Raw genomic sequence first — 14,138 nt, 5'->3', positions numbered from 1 at the left:
GAGCTATCCGTATGAGGGTACATTCATCAGCCCTCAAACAGGGGTACCCAGCCTTGGGTACGGTGACCCTGTAACAATGGGACGTCACTAGAAATTGCCTGTGGTACATAAGCAGCCAGAGGAAGTCTTTGCTTCATGACAGTTGTTTCCAACATGTTAATTGCAGAGTGCTGTACATCTGCCTTATATGTGGAAGAAGAATTGTAAAAAACAAATACTCCAATTCGAAAGGAAACTTTTGGGTCTATGAATTAAGAAGTTGAGTGGTCAGTTGAGTAAAGGGTTAACTTGACTAACCAGACTCAACTGAGGTTGTATGTCGTTGTGCACCAGCATCCCTCAGTGTGTACAGGATGCATTGCATCATTCATTGGCTCGAATGGATCTCATCAGCCTTAATTGCAGGTAAATATATACAAGTTCTATCAAAAGCACAATTTTTATTATCTGTATAATTCAATTTCATTTTATATATTATTGCACAAGTTAAATAGAATGATAGTGTGGGAACAGCATAAATTGCAAGATTTTGACTACATGTGATATATACAACATGTAATAAATTAACATTCTATAGTGACAGATGAACCATAATGCACGAACATTATACTGGGCTTAAGAAATTTAATGCTAAATGTCATTAAGCAAGTACAGTACATTTGCTCAGTTACTTAATGGTCACATCGTAATTAAGGTCTAGCACAAAGTCACTGCTAGTCTGAAATGGAATATAGTTTTTTTTTTAAATGTGCTTTTAGATTCTGAAGAAAGTAGAGAAATATTGTAGAGAACTGTTTAATTAACCAACACGGTGCCAGAAATGTGTATGGCATACTGGTTATGAGACAGTACTTTATAATACCCTCTGGCTGTAATTAGAACTGCATGTTTCCCCTGTTCATATTTAATAAAACAGCCAGAGGCTATGCTGTTCCTCCAGTATTTCGGATGGAGAAGAAATGTCAGCACCTCAATAAAAAGGGCTATTCCATTGTACGCTAGTGTGAAAGGAAACACATGTTCAGTACTATAACTATGGCTATTTGAACATTATTAATTAGGTTTAAATTCATACAAATTCAACAAGGTGAATGTCTGGCTGTGGGGATGATGCAGCCCCTGCATCATAAGGTTTGGCATCTTAAAGGCAGGGACCTTTTATTGGAGATTAATTTATCACAGGTAACAGAAAAACATTTCTTACAATGGAAATGTTCATATCTGTTGTGTCAGAAACAGAATGAGGCCATGTAGTCTGTGTTGTACCACTTGTATGTGGGGTGCAGATGACTCCTACTTGCTGTGTTCTTGCATGAGAACAAGTAACACTTGTAAAGCAGCTCGTATATTAACTAATGTAAGAGTTTCTTGCTAGTAGGTAAGAGTTCATGCAACAAGTACAAAGTATAGAAGGCAGCCCAAAGGCATGAAATCACTGCCTGATATCTACTGTTGTCCCCAGCACTTAATTATAGACACTGTGCTATTTTGAATTAAGATTTGGGCTACTACCCCAAGCCTTTCCTTGTGTTTTATTTGCAACTCCAAATACTTACCAGGGCACCCAACCTTACAAGGAATTCAAATCTCCGTGGTACCCATTCTGTGTCTCTTTTTATTAATTTTCTAATAATTCTCTGAATGTGGTTTGGACAGAGCTGGATAATTTATATTGCATCTCTTGAATGTTGTCAACACTCCTTTATTTGGGACTGAGTTTGTCCAATATTTTTTTGACATCCTTCAATATTCCCTAATTGTAAAATGCCGAAGAAAATACAGAAAATTCAATGTGCAATATTTGGATGCTTGACGAGAAAGCACCACCCTGCCCAATATTTGTTCAATAAAGCATCAAGTATGTAAGCAATGCATACTGTAATGCAGGCATGTCCAAAGTCCGGCCCGCGGGCCAATTGCAGCCCACGTTCCGGACTGATAAGGCCCCACAGATAAGTTGCCCAATTAAATTTGCATTTAATTTTAATGGTTCAAAGAATGTCCTCTCTACATGGAAGTCTCTTGAAACTTACAGTGAGTGCATCGTCATTGTGCTAATACAGAGGTCGCAAGTGGCATCAGACATTCCTAGCATAAAGCTGTGTATTGCCAAAAGGCCACATTAAGGCATTATTTTTGGCAATGTGTCTTTACATAAAGGGTATTTGACATCAGTAGAGGATAAGACCATCCTATTTGGTTCAAAGTCCAGCTGAGAGTGGTGACACAGATAGGTTTTCTAGCACACTGTATCACCTAACACCTACCTACTAACAACACAACATTAGGTACTCTACTGACTACACAACGAAACCACCACTGTCAAAAAACATAGACCTGTTCTCCTTTATACATGTCTATTGACATGCCTCTCCCCGCTACTGATAAAGCCATTACCTTCCGAAACGTTGGGTGAATCCCCAATGTATTTCTTCTTTTGCTCTTATTATTTATTTTGCTATTGCTCTTTATTTGTACTGATATCTACTAGACTATAATGTTTGTTTATTGTGCATAAAATAAAAGTGTTTGCTTTGCCACTTTGTTTCAAGTGATTTTCATCTTGGACTGCATTATATACTATTACACGCCCCTCGAACAATTGCATGTTCCATCAGTCTTCCAGGATATGAGATACAAACCTGAGATAATTGTTTATGCTGGTAATTTTATCTAACCTTTCATGAATACAGTATTAAGTACTCTTGATTTAAAAATGTCTTAATTAGGTTGGTGTCCTGGAAATATAAATGAAAGTTGTTGCAAATAAATCCTTTTATGTTGTATGCCCTTAGTGATTTGCAGTTGGAAAAACATGTAACAATGGAACATAGAAAATAATTTTTTTTTAACGTCCTTTATAAAACATCCAACATACAATAATGCATTACAATTAGTTGTCATTAAGCCAGAGAATTACTTTATTCGTGTTTTATAGTTGTTAGAATTACAGTACTCAAGGGGATTCCTTTGTGTTTGGTTTAACTGTCAGAGATGTCTTAAACCCTGTTGCCATAGCTACGGAAAAAATACAGTAACTACTTGGCATAGTTTCTATCGCTTTCGCCTTCTCTGCAATTCAGATTGCAGATTCAGTTTAATAACCCAATTTAATAACTTGCCTGAACTGTGAAAAAAATGCAAGATTTGTTAATGATGCAGTATTACCATAGTCACTGTTTTTCTGAAAAAAGATTCTATAAATTGTTATCATATCATGTTTATCTTTAAATGCCGTAGAATCAAATCATCTTTATATGAGCAGTACAGATTTTTTTTTATTTATTCTCTTACAGATGCTATGGTAAATCCTGAAAATTAGAGCATTAAATCAGAAATAAATTGTAGTTTGGCAATTCTGCATGTAAAGTGCCTTTGTCCTATATTAAGTCAGTGATAAAGGTACATTTTAAAACCAGTTTCGGAATATTATCCGTTTAATTGATATGCAGGAATGAATCAATTTTCAACAAAATTATGCAATCTTAAACAGTCTGCTAGTTATCATCTTAGATCGTTTTACCATAAATATTGATACAGTAATACTAAAAGAAGTTTTAGAATCCATTGAGAGAGAAAAATAGATTTTTTAGGCTAAGGTGCATTTTAAAGAACCACCATTAAACAATACACACATTCTGTGAAATCACATTTGATATTCAGTAAATAAAACTCTGAGATGGAACCATTGATATCATGTTTCTTTGTCTTATGAAGTGAGTATGTCACAGAGAGGGCTTGGAATTGGTTCTGTGTGTTTTAACTAATCAGAGGATGATTAACATACCTGGGAACTCTCCCGGTTTGACCCGGATATCTCCGGGTGAAGCACCGCTTCTCTGGTTCTCCAGGTATGGGCATTTTCCTGTGATGTCAGTAGGAATGTCTACTGACATCAGTGGGAACGCACCCGATGTCAGCAGGAACGCCCCCTGATGACAGTGGGACCGCCCCCTGAGGGCAGCAGGACCGCCCTATGATGTCAGTGGGCAGTCCTGGCCGCATCCCGCAAGGGAAGGCTCCGGGTAACCGGAGCTAAGAAGTTCCCAGGTATGATGATTAATCATGAAAAATCCTGAAATTGCCTTGCTTTTCCTCTCCCCAGCCTTACAAAGGTTGCCTGAAACATTACCAACTATACATTGGAACATATATCAGTAGATATACTAAGGGGAGTTTGAATGATACATTTATTGGCTAACTGAGTAAATATAGATTGCAAGCTTTCAAGACCTCTCAGGTCCCTTCATCAGGCATGTTATACAATAATGTGAAAAACCTCTCTTTAAGTATCAAGAGAGGTTTTTCACATTATTGTATAACATGCCTGATGAAGGGACCTGAGAGGTCTTGAAAGCTTGCAATCTATATTTACTCAGCTAGCCAATAAAGGTATCATTCAAACTCCACTTGTCTCCTGTAATTCTACGGCTAACACGGTGCCAACTCTCATCTAGATATACTAAAGCAGAACAGGCGTCAATCAGCCAACTTTCTGTTTTCTCACCAATATCCTAGTCTATCCCTCTGCAATTATTCTGTTGAATGTAAGAATCAGAGATAAGACCTCTTAGTAACATTGCTTATAAGTGTAACATAAAAATTGAAAATTAATAATATACCCTGTGATATATAATAGATCTTTGAAATCACTTTGATAATTGCATATGTAACCTGGACTGGCCCATTGCATTTCTACTGTAATAAACATATTGTGCAGCTGACACCTCCTCCTAGCTTTTACATTTCCTCTTCCACCTCGTAGATTACCTCACTGTTAACTACTCTGACTACCCAAGCACTTTCACATGGTGGTGGTAGAGATGCCCCATAACCCACTCACAGCATTTAACTATTATTAGAACGGCAGTGTATGTGATTGAGGGAATGTGCCAGTGTACCCTTAAGGTGATTGCTTCTTTACCCTCCACAATAATTAATGAATACTGAGAAATGACAGCAACTGTTAGTAAATGTAAATTTACATAATTTACATGATTAATAGGGCACTCTTTGTTATTTTTAGGGCATCATAAAATAATTTGACAAATTGGAATTATATTGTCAATGTCTTTTCTCATTTGTCTACTAGGTCCCAACCCGATGTTCAAGGAATTCTAATAGTGCAAGATTTAGTAACTTGTGCATTCTGCTTAAACAAGTAAATTTAAATAACCTGCGTCATCGATGAGCCTTGACTGACCTCCCTGCTGTCTGCCAGCCTCGTTCCCTTCTGCCAGCCTCTTGGCCTGCTGCCCGCTGCCAGTCCTGTTCCAGCAGGTAGACCCAAGCATGAAGCCTAAAGCTGCAGCAGACAGACATCTCCATCCAGGCCCATCAATACCTGCCCCACGCAGGGTTCGGATATCAAACCTGTCCCTGCATAGACAGGGACTGCAGAGATACCATCCTAATCCAGTAAGGGAGTTTTTGTTTATCAGGAATGGTACAAATGAATTAAAACTTTTAAGCGGGTGTCTGTTCTTGGTAAATTAATATCAAATCCTTTTTGCATAGTATTTCACCATTCAGGCATCTCTTGAGGTCCACCCCAAACATTAAGGGGAGTCCAGACATAACCCTCCTCACTTACTTATGCTTAGAGGGATAACCAAAGGACCAGTAATTGATGAGGCTCATTTAGTCTGAAGCATACATCAGGGGTTGTTGGTTTCCTTCTGCAGAGGACATTTGCCTTGTGTTTTGGTACTGGGCTACTATATTGATTTTTTTTTCTCTGGAAAAGCACAAATGAGCTAAAACATGAGACTTTCTTCACCAGGGATGTACAATAAAGTAGACTATTAAGCAGTCGCCCATTATCAGCTCATTTCAAACCATTTTTGCATACTATGTTTCTAATAAAGCTTTTGGGTGGTGTTTAATTTTATTAAGATATTTTGAATGCAGTATCTGAAGTGGATCAATCCCACTTATTTGTACAAATTAATTTATTATTATGTTCTCTAGATGAATGAAAAATATATTAAAATTGATAGAGAGGCTACACAGGATAATCCTCCATTTATGGCTACCGCCTACGTCATAGTACGCCTAACTATATTACTCATGCACTTCAGTCACTCCCTGTAACCAATTAGCCCTTGGGGAAGAATGTGATGTTTGCTCCCCTAACCTATTACTCCATGTCGGATTTACACTTACTTGCTCCTATTTAGTCTCTACCCTTACTCATTCCATAAAACACCTTCCTTTTTTACCTGCCCCAAATTAACTATGAGCCATTGCTCTTGTTTAGTTGTGATTGCTGTAGGAAGGAAGCTGCCCGCATTCACCCAATGGACGCAAGTCGGCGACCTACATGCCTTTGTGGATGCTCTCTTCATGTTAAATTTTTAGAATGTGGATGCATACAAACATTACACAACAAAACTGATCTCTTAAAATTATACTAGCTGCACGTTCCATCTGTTTTCTTATTATCCTGCAGTATACATTATAGGTAATTCTACAAATTATTGCACATTGCATATTGGCTATAACGGCCAAATACTTTGCAACTTTACTTGCACTTATTTCATTTTAACTTACTAATAGCTCATTTATTGATATTATGGGGTATTTTAAACATTTATGTTGTGCAATATTTTTAGTCATGTTTTATTTACCAATCTTGTCACATTTTGCTAATGATGCCATTAAATTTTCTCATGTACCTATAAAAGTTTAGTTTAAATTGGTTCTTACCTATTAAACTTGCAAATTAAATAAATTCTAGTCAATGTGTAATGAGCTCGACTGCAGGGTTTGTGATGGCTTGAGATGATGACAGATTAATCAAGATGTAAAATTAAGGAATATGCGCATGTAAGCTTACAGATCGTGATACTAATTACAACAAAATCTTATATTTTGTTAGCGGTTTTCAAAAATACATTTTAAATAAACATATTTTTGAAGAGGTGTTAAAAAAAATATACATTTGGTATTCAGGGCAGGTGTTGTGACGGGGACATTTCCCGCTGGCCTGATTGAAAGATTTTGGCCATGACCTAAAGCTTTTTTGAGTATCTTATAGCAATTCTACATATAGCCAACAAGGTGTTGAGTAAGGTGGACCTTAAGAGAGTTTTCCACAATGACTGCATCTTTTTTGTAGTACACATGGGGATGTTCTCTGCCAGATGTTTCTTGTGCGGCTTTATTATAAGGCCACTTGTCTTTACTTACCCCGCCTGGTTGAATGTTGCCAGCCTTTCCCAGTGGGTATATCAGGTAAGCAGCAAGTCACTCACAGCTCACTTAACGAAAATTACAAGCAATCACAGATCCCCCACTAGACCGAAGATCGCCTCCATACCTCACAAGCATGAGAGAGCATAAAATATAATGTAAGGTTAGATAAAGAAGATAAGACACACAGAGGAAGGGCCATGCAACTTGCCAAAAAACATGGGTTGTATTAATTAAGCTTAGCTGTACCACAATAAAATCTTGGTCTAAATTATTTAGGTTTAGAAAATGACACAGTGATTTTTTTAAAGTATCACAGTGAATTATGTAGAACCTGGATAGATAAAATATATCCAGGAGGAATGCTCATAGAAAAAATATAAAAAAATAATTTTACTCAGAAAAAGTAGTTGTCTTATAATAACAAAAAAGAAGAGACATTGCATATTTGGAAAAAACTTTGTAGCAGACAACCTGCATGAGAAGACATGGTTTCTAGTTTTGCAATGTGACACACAGCCGACAGCTAGAGTGGAAATAAAAAGTCTGCACACCCCTGTTAAAATGCCAGGTTGATGTTAAAGAATGAGAGAAAGATAAATCATGTAAGAACGTTTTCCATCTTGAATGTGAGCCATAACGTGAACAATTCAATTGCAAAACAAGCTGAAATCTTTGAGGGGGGAAAAAACAACAAAAAAACAACTGTGGCTGTGTGCTTTCAGTCATTGTCGTTGTCCTAACGGATGCCTGAAAGTTTTGTACCAAAAGTGCCTGGTTCATAATTCCTCCACCCTGACTAAGGCCCCCGTTCCAGCTGAAGAAAAAAAGCCTCAAAGCATGATGCTACCGCCACCATGCTTCACTGTGGGTGTGGTGTTCTTTGGGTGATGTGCAGTATTGTTTTTGAGCCAAACATACCTTTTGGAATTATGGCCAAAAAGTTCAACCTTGGTTTCATCAGACCATAAAACATTTTCCCATGTGCTTTTGGGGGACTTGATGTTTGTTTTTGCAAACTTCAGGTGAGCTTTCTTGGTAAGAAAAGGCTTCTGTCTTGCCACCCTACCCCATAACCCATTCAAATGAAGAATACAGGAGGTTGTTGTCACATGTAGCACACAGCCAGTACTTGGCTGAAATTCCTGCAGTTCTTTAATGTTGCAATAGGCCTCTTCTAAGCCTCCCTGACTGGTTTTCTTCTCGTCTTTTCATCAATTTTGGAGGGACGTTGTCACGTACTGGGTCCATACAGACGACTGTAATGACCCACAGCACCAAATGATGGAATTGCAGGAGTCACCGTGCAAAAGCGGAGACACAGGAACAGATACAGAGTAACGACACATCTCTGTGTGTTGGGCCATCAGGTGGCCGCATACCAGGACCGTGAAATAACAGCGGGAGGTATGCAGTACAGATAACAGGATATAGAGATATCTGGAGCTAATAACAGAAAAGGCAGGACAGAGCTAAAGGAGTAGAAACAGGTTGCAGAATGAGGAATACAGGTTACATCGACAGGCTACACACAATAAATACAGGACTAGCCTAGGACTATATGATAACAATTGGAGATTTAGTCACATCTTATGGCCACAGTATACTTAGTCTACCACTACGCCAAAGTACTCCAATATTCAGTGGGTCCTAGCACTAAACCCTGCCTACTGAAGTACTAAACAAACTAGACACTGAAACTAAACACATATCAGAAAGACATACCTGTAACTGCAGACTGAGACAAACATAATAGGTGGGGCACACCTTATAAAGGGAACAGAGCTGAAGCAAAGAGCAGAACTGGAATCAAAGTATCAGAAGCACAGAACAGAGCATAAGGAAATCCAGGAATGGATTACAGCAAAGGGGAACTCTAGCGAGACTGGGAAATTCAGAGATATGCAGCTCCACTGCCTGGATGGGGCGTGACAGACGTCCAATTCTTGGTAATTTCTCTGTTATGCCATATTGTCTCCACTTGAAGATGACTGTCTTCACTGTTTTCCAGCAACCATCACTCCTGTGTTCCAATAGCATATTGTGTTAGATAATCCAAGTCTAAGCTTAAAAGGCTAATTGATCATTAGAAAACCCTTTTATGCAGGTATGTTAGTACAGCTAGAAAGTCCTTCTTTTCCATGTATGTATGTATGTACTGCGACTCTCTCCATGTGTCCCCCTAAGTAGGAATATCACTGCATAAGTGAGTGAAAAGATATCAATTTTGTCAAACCAAAAGCGTTTAAAGGCACAGATCCCAAGTCTCCTCTTCACCCTCCATCAGTTTGGGCATAAAGTGTAAAGGCGTATAGCCTCCTATAGTTTTTTTTACATATATATATTTGCCTATCCCACTCTATAGGTAGCTTCTGCAAATTATGATACCTCTACACACAGAAAGAGGGGGAGGGAGGAAGAATCAGTAACCTCTTTCTTAAAAGGAAGTCCAGTGAATCCCCAAGTCGCTGTAACTTTTCACCACACGTCAAATTGTCTGCAAGTAAAGTTAAAGTCTAGCGTAAATGTGAGTTAGAAGTGGTGAATATAAGAGCTGGGCTTTTGTCCACTTTGTGTGAGTTAGCTCCTGTACACTTGTCACAACTGCTCACCTGCATTTACTCAATCTCTAGTGGATAACTCATACTAACTTGGAAAAAAGTACTTATGCACATAATAATTTTACCTATAATTTTACCTATACATGACACCATCCAACAAAACAATGTATTTATTAGACCCAACTATATTTTTAACTAAAACAAATACAGTAACACCATACCAATCTAGCATATGCAGCGTCTTCCTAAGCACCCCTCCCCAGAACTTCCTTATATGCTGAGAGATACGCCTACTTCCAGGGTTTCATTACTTGTTTCTATTAACCCTTCTGGTACAAGCCGTATAAATCTTTAACCCCAAGAGACACTTTTTACTTGGAAAAATCAGATCGTTTTTCATCAGTTTTAAAAGATTTGAAGATAGATTTTTAACTAGCATGACTAAAAACTTACTAATACTTCATATACATATGACTGCCATATTATACATTTATTCATAAGCAGCTGCAGCCATTTTACACATTACTGGATTGTTTGTTTAATTATCCCATAATTCAGTTATATTTAGACAAGCATGACTTGTAGAGAGCTGTTTGTGACACATTTCCATTAATCAGACATCATTTACAATTACTAAAAAAAATTCTGGAAAAGGCTTGTCAAAGGGTGACTTTAAATATTTGAGCAATGTTCTTTAATATATTTGAATTCTATAACTAACTAAAATTCTTTAGGGCTTTACTCATGTCTTTTTTTTTTTGTTTAATTAAAAAAATTGAAAACATTGCAATAAATCCAAAACATTAAATCACAAGTGCCAAAGGTAATAGTGTAATAGACATCCTTGAACCAGGGAACAGCTGACACCTTCTGGATTGGTGGGCATGTTAAGCCAAGTTCCCCACCACTGTAACATACAAACACTAACACATTTATACACAAACAAACACAAACGTACACACAGGCTAGCACACTTGCAGTAGCCAGAGCTTGTCTTCAAGGCAACTGGGTCATGTAACATTGCATTATGTGATTCCACTGAACCCTGCCTCCATGTGAACAATGTATACGATAATAAGTCACAAGATGAAAAATGGAGATCCATCCATTAAAGATTGAGGAAAATGTGTATTTCTAAAGCTAAAGTGCTGTTCAAAACATACTTGTGGTTAAACATACCGAACGTGTATGTAACCATCTTTATGTATGTAGCCATAGAATTTGGTTCATGACTTTTGTTTTATTAGGAGTATTCTAGACTAACCTTCCCTGTAGTTTTGCACTCTTTGTTCTTTAATTTATATGGATATAAAGAATACAGAAAAAAAAATCAATCTGATTAGACATACAAGTGGTCATTTTCAGTGTATTGTATAATTTAATTTTCCTGTGATGTAAATCTTTTTTGGAAATAGTTTCAAACATGGTATGTATTCACTGACCACATTGTTGTACTGTAAAAATGACCTTGAACAATTTGAGCATAGTGTGTAGATAAATCCAGATCAGTGGTTCAGCAAATGTGCTCGTTCTTTCCCAGAACATACCTCAGAGCAGAACTGGTGTCCAAAACCAATCTACCTAGATATCATTTAGGATATTACAGATTAAAGTATATCCAAAGGGGGCAGAAGTGTGACTTTAGTCTTTGTTTAATTCCTTAAAAAGATCTCAGCCATGATTGCCAGACACAATTATATGTTTAACCTCTAAACAAAACACAAATGCTCGCAGTACAGATTTATATACTGTATATAGATGTGTTTTAAGCTTGAATTTTGACCTTGCTCAATGAGCATCTCTCATATTATTGTATTCTATTTTTTCTATAAATGTTTCTATGAATCTCTTAGAAGGCTTCGCTTTCAGTAAATCTTGTCCAGGTACAGAGTTGGTGATAATAATTGCTAAGAAAACCCATGTAAAGGTATATTCCTACGTTATTTTTCAATTAATAGTATCCTCTGTACACGGATGCTAATAACATAGACAACTGACAGATAAGTAACAATAGGTGATATTGATGTTCATAATGTTCTTTTTAATAGGTTGTAATGCTCCTGATTTTTTTCTGTGTAGACATGTATAACAGATGCATGGGGTCACCCCCCTTAGTTAAAAGGGATTCTGGGGACCCTGTTATGTTTTTTTTTTTAATTATATATGTGTGTTTTTGTTTGTCATTGATTCCACATACCCTTGCCTGAAAGTTGCAGACACTTAACATTCTCTCAAAAAGAAACTTACAGTTTAGTTACCAAAGTTTTGTCATCTCAGTTCACTTAACCCTTTTTAACCCACTTAACATTTTACACTGTCATTCTGTTGTAGCCCAATAGGCACTTTCTACTTTAAAAGTAAATGTTGTATCTACCCAACTCTGCCTTTTCCTGCCTAAACACTGAGCCCTTGTACTGCAGAATTAAGTTCTTCAAAAGTAAACTTTGGACCCTTAAGCACATCATCATTACTGGGATTAACATTACCATGACAGTTGTGGAATATTAGGATGTGGGAAAGTATAGGACGTACAAAGTCAATTGTGCAATGCATTTGGGGAGAGAAGTTGTGAGACTTATTGTCCTACAGCTTCTCTCACCAAATGCATTGTTAATCTAGATTCCAGGGAAGCCCCCTCAGAAAGTTCCATGCACTAGGCATAAAACAAACAATGTAAGTAGTATAACATTTAAAATGTATAGCTTACACAAGTTTAAGAAACTGGAGTTTAGAGGGGCTGGGGCACTTCTGGACAAGCCCACCCATATTATACATACTTATGTTATATAGGTTGAAGGTGTTACCTTTTATAGTATAAAATTGATTTTTACAAATTTTAACAACCTCTAAAGGCGTGTACTTCCTTCCTTTGTCCTGATCTGCATATATATATATATATATATTGTGTGATTTTGTAAAATTGGCAGGCCTGTCTGCTTTTGTGCAGGTCTCCCTACACCTGCTTGTATTTGGAATAAACTTCCGTACACTCAAAGAAGTCTGGTGGTCATTTCATCTTTCTCCATCTCCATCTCCCATACTAGATATGGGGCTGCATACTAGGTTGCTACGTAGAACCAATGCCCGAACTGGCCTTCATTGAGCCTACCACCAAAATCCACACTCCCAGTTCACACTAGCATTTACTTCCCATCTGTTTGTGTGCATTGCTCTACTTGCTTTTCTACATCCTTTTCTCCTTCTCCCTGGCTGAGTTATTTTCTTGTGAGGATGATTTTAACATCTTTGGTTTCAATGTGTTGAGCTTAGATGGGTCATTGAATCGAGCCCCTGATGTTTATAGAGAAACAAATCACTGCAATACCATTATTACTCAATAACATATGGATTCAGACTACAGCATAGCAAACAAGCCCAAAAAGATGTAATGGTCTGTGATGTAATGGACAAAAATCAAGATTATTGTTAAATAACCTTTTTCCTTGTAAAACAAAAGCTATTAGGTAATCCAATTCAACTCGGTAATGTCAAAACAACATCTTGCATTTACAAATATAAGAACATAGCTTTACATAAACCTTTAAAAATGTTACCATGACATTTTTTGTTTAACTGGGGAAATGCACAATTCTAAATAACGGCTTGAGAGGAAACAATGATAAAAATTGAGCTTTATGTCTGCTTTTATGTAGCTTTTATATATAATAGTGAACAAATGTGTGTTTCGGTGATGGACAATTAAGGAAATAGACCCATTGACAAAGAAACCTTCATGAAAATGTTAAGTTAACCTGTCAACAGAAATGGACCTTGAAATACACAACTACATCAATAAAAATGAGATAGCAGATGCTGATAAATACTCTTCAAACATACAGTTTGTGGGGTTTTTTCTCAGTCAGCATGCTGCATTATAGCTTGGTTTAGTGTACTGGACAGCAAATGTAAGGTTTGAGAAAAGTAACAAATCTTGTTTTACCCTGTGAGTGCCTGAGGCCAGGGCACAGTCAGAGGCTGGGGCAATTTTTGGAGCTTTAGTATAGTTACATTTAAAGGCAACCCTATACACCATACCTGGGAGCTCTCCGTGTTTTGCCAGCAAAGCTGCCAAGGCCGCCCCCTACATCAGTGGGACCACTCATTGATGTCAGCATCACTCAAGGGGGGCTCTGGGTAGCCGCAGCCAGAGTTTCCAGGTATTACTATATACAACTTACACTTTAATTAAGGAAACATATCCTGGTATATTGTTTTTTTCCAGGACATTCTAAGATATTCTTAGATTTAATGTTACACTAGTTTAAACTGTGCATTCTATGATTTCATATGTAGGGGAAAAACCAAAAAACAAATTTTTCCTTCATGATTTCCCCATAAATTCCAAACCAAATTGTAAAAATGAAGGTCCTAGTTCACAGCATA

The sequence above is a fragment of the Sceloporus occidentalis genome, unplaced genomic scaffold (assembly GCF_023333645.1).
Source record: "Sceloporus occidentalis isolate IW3139 unplaced genomic scaffold, rSceOcc1.0.p SCAF_34, whole genome shotgun sequence".
Taxonomy (NCBI): Eukaryota; Metazoa; Chordata; class Lepidosauria; order Squamata; family Phrynosomatidae; genus Sceloporus; species Sceloporus occidentalis.
This window is presented reverse-complemented; position numbering follows the sequence as displayed.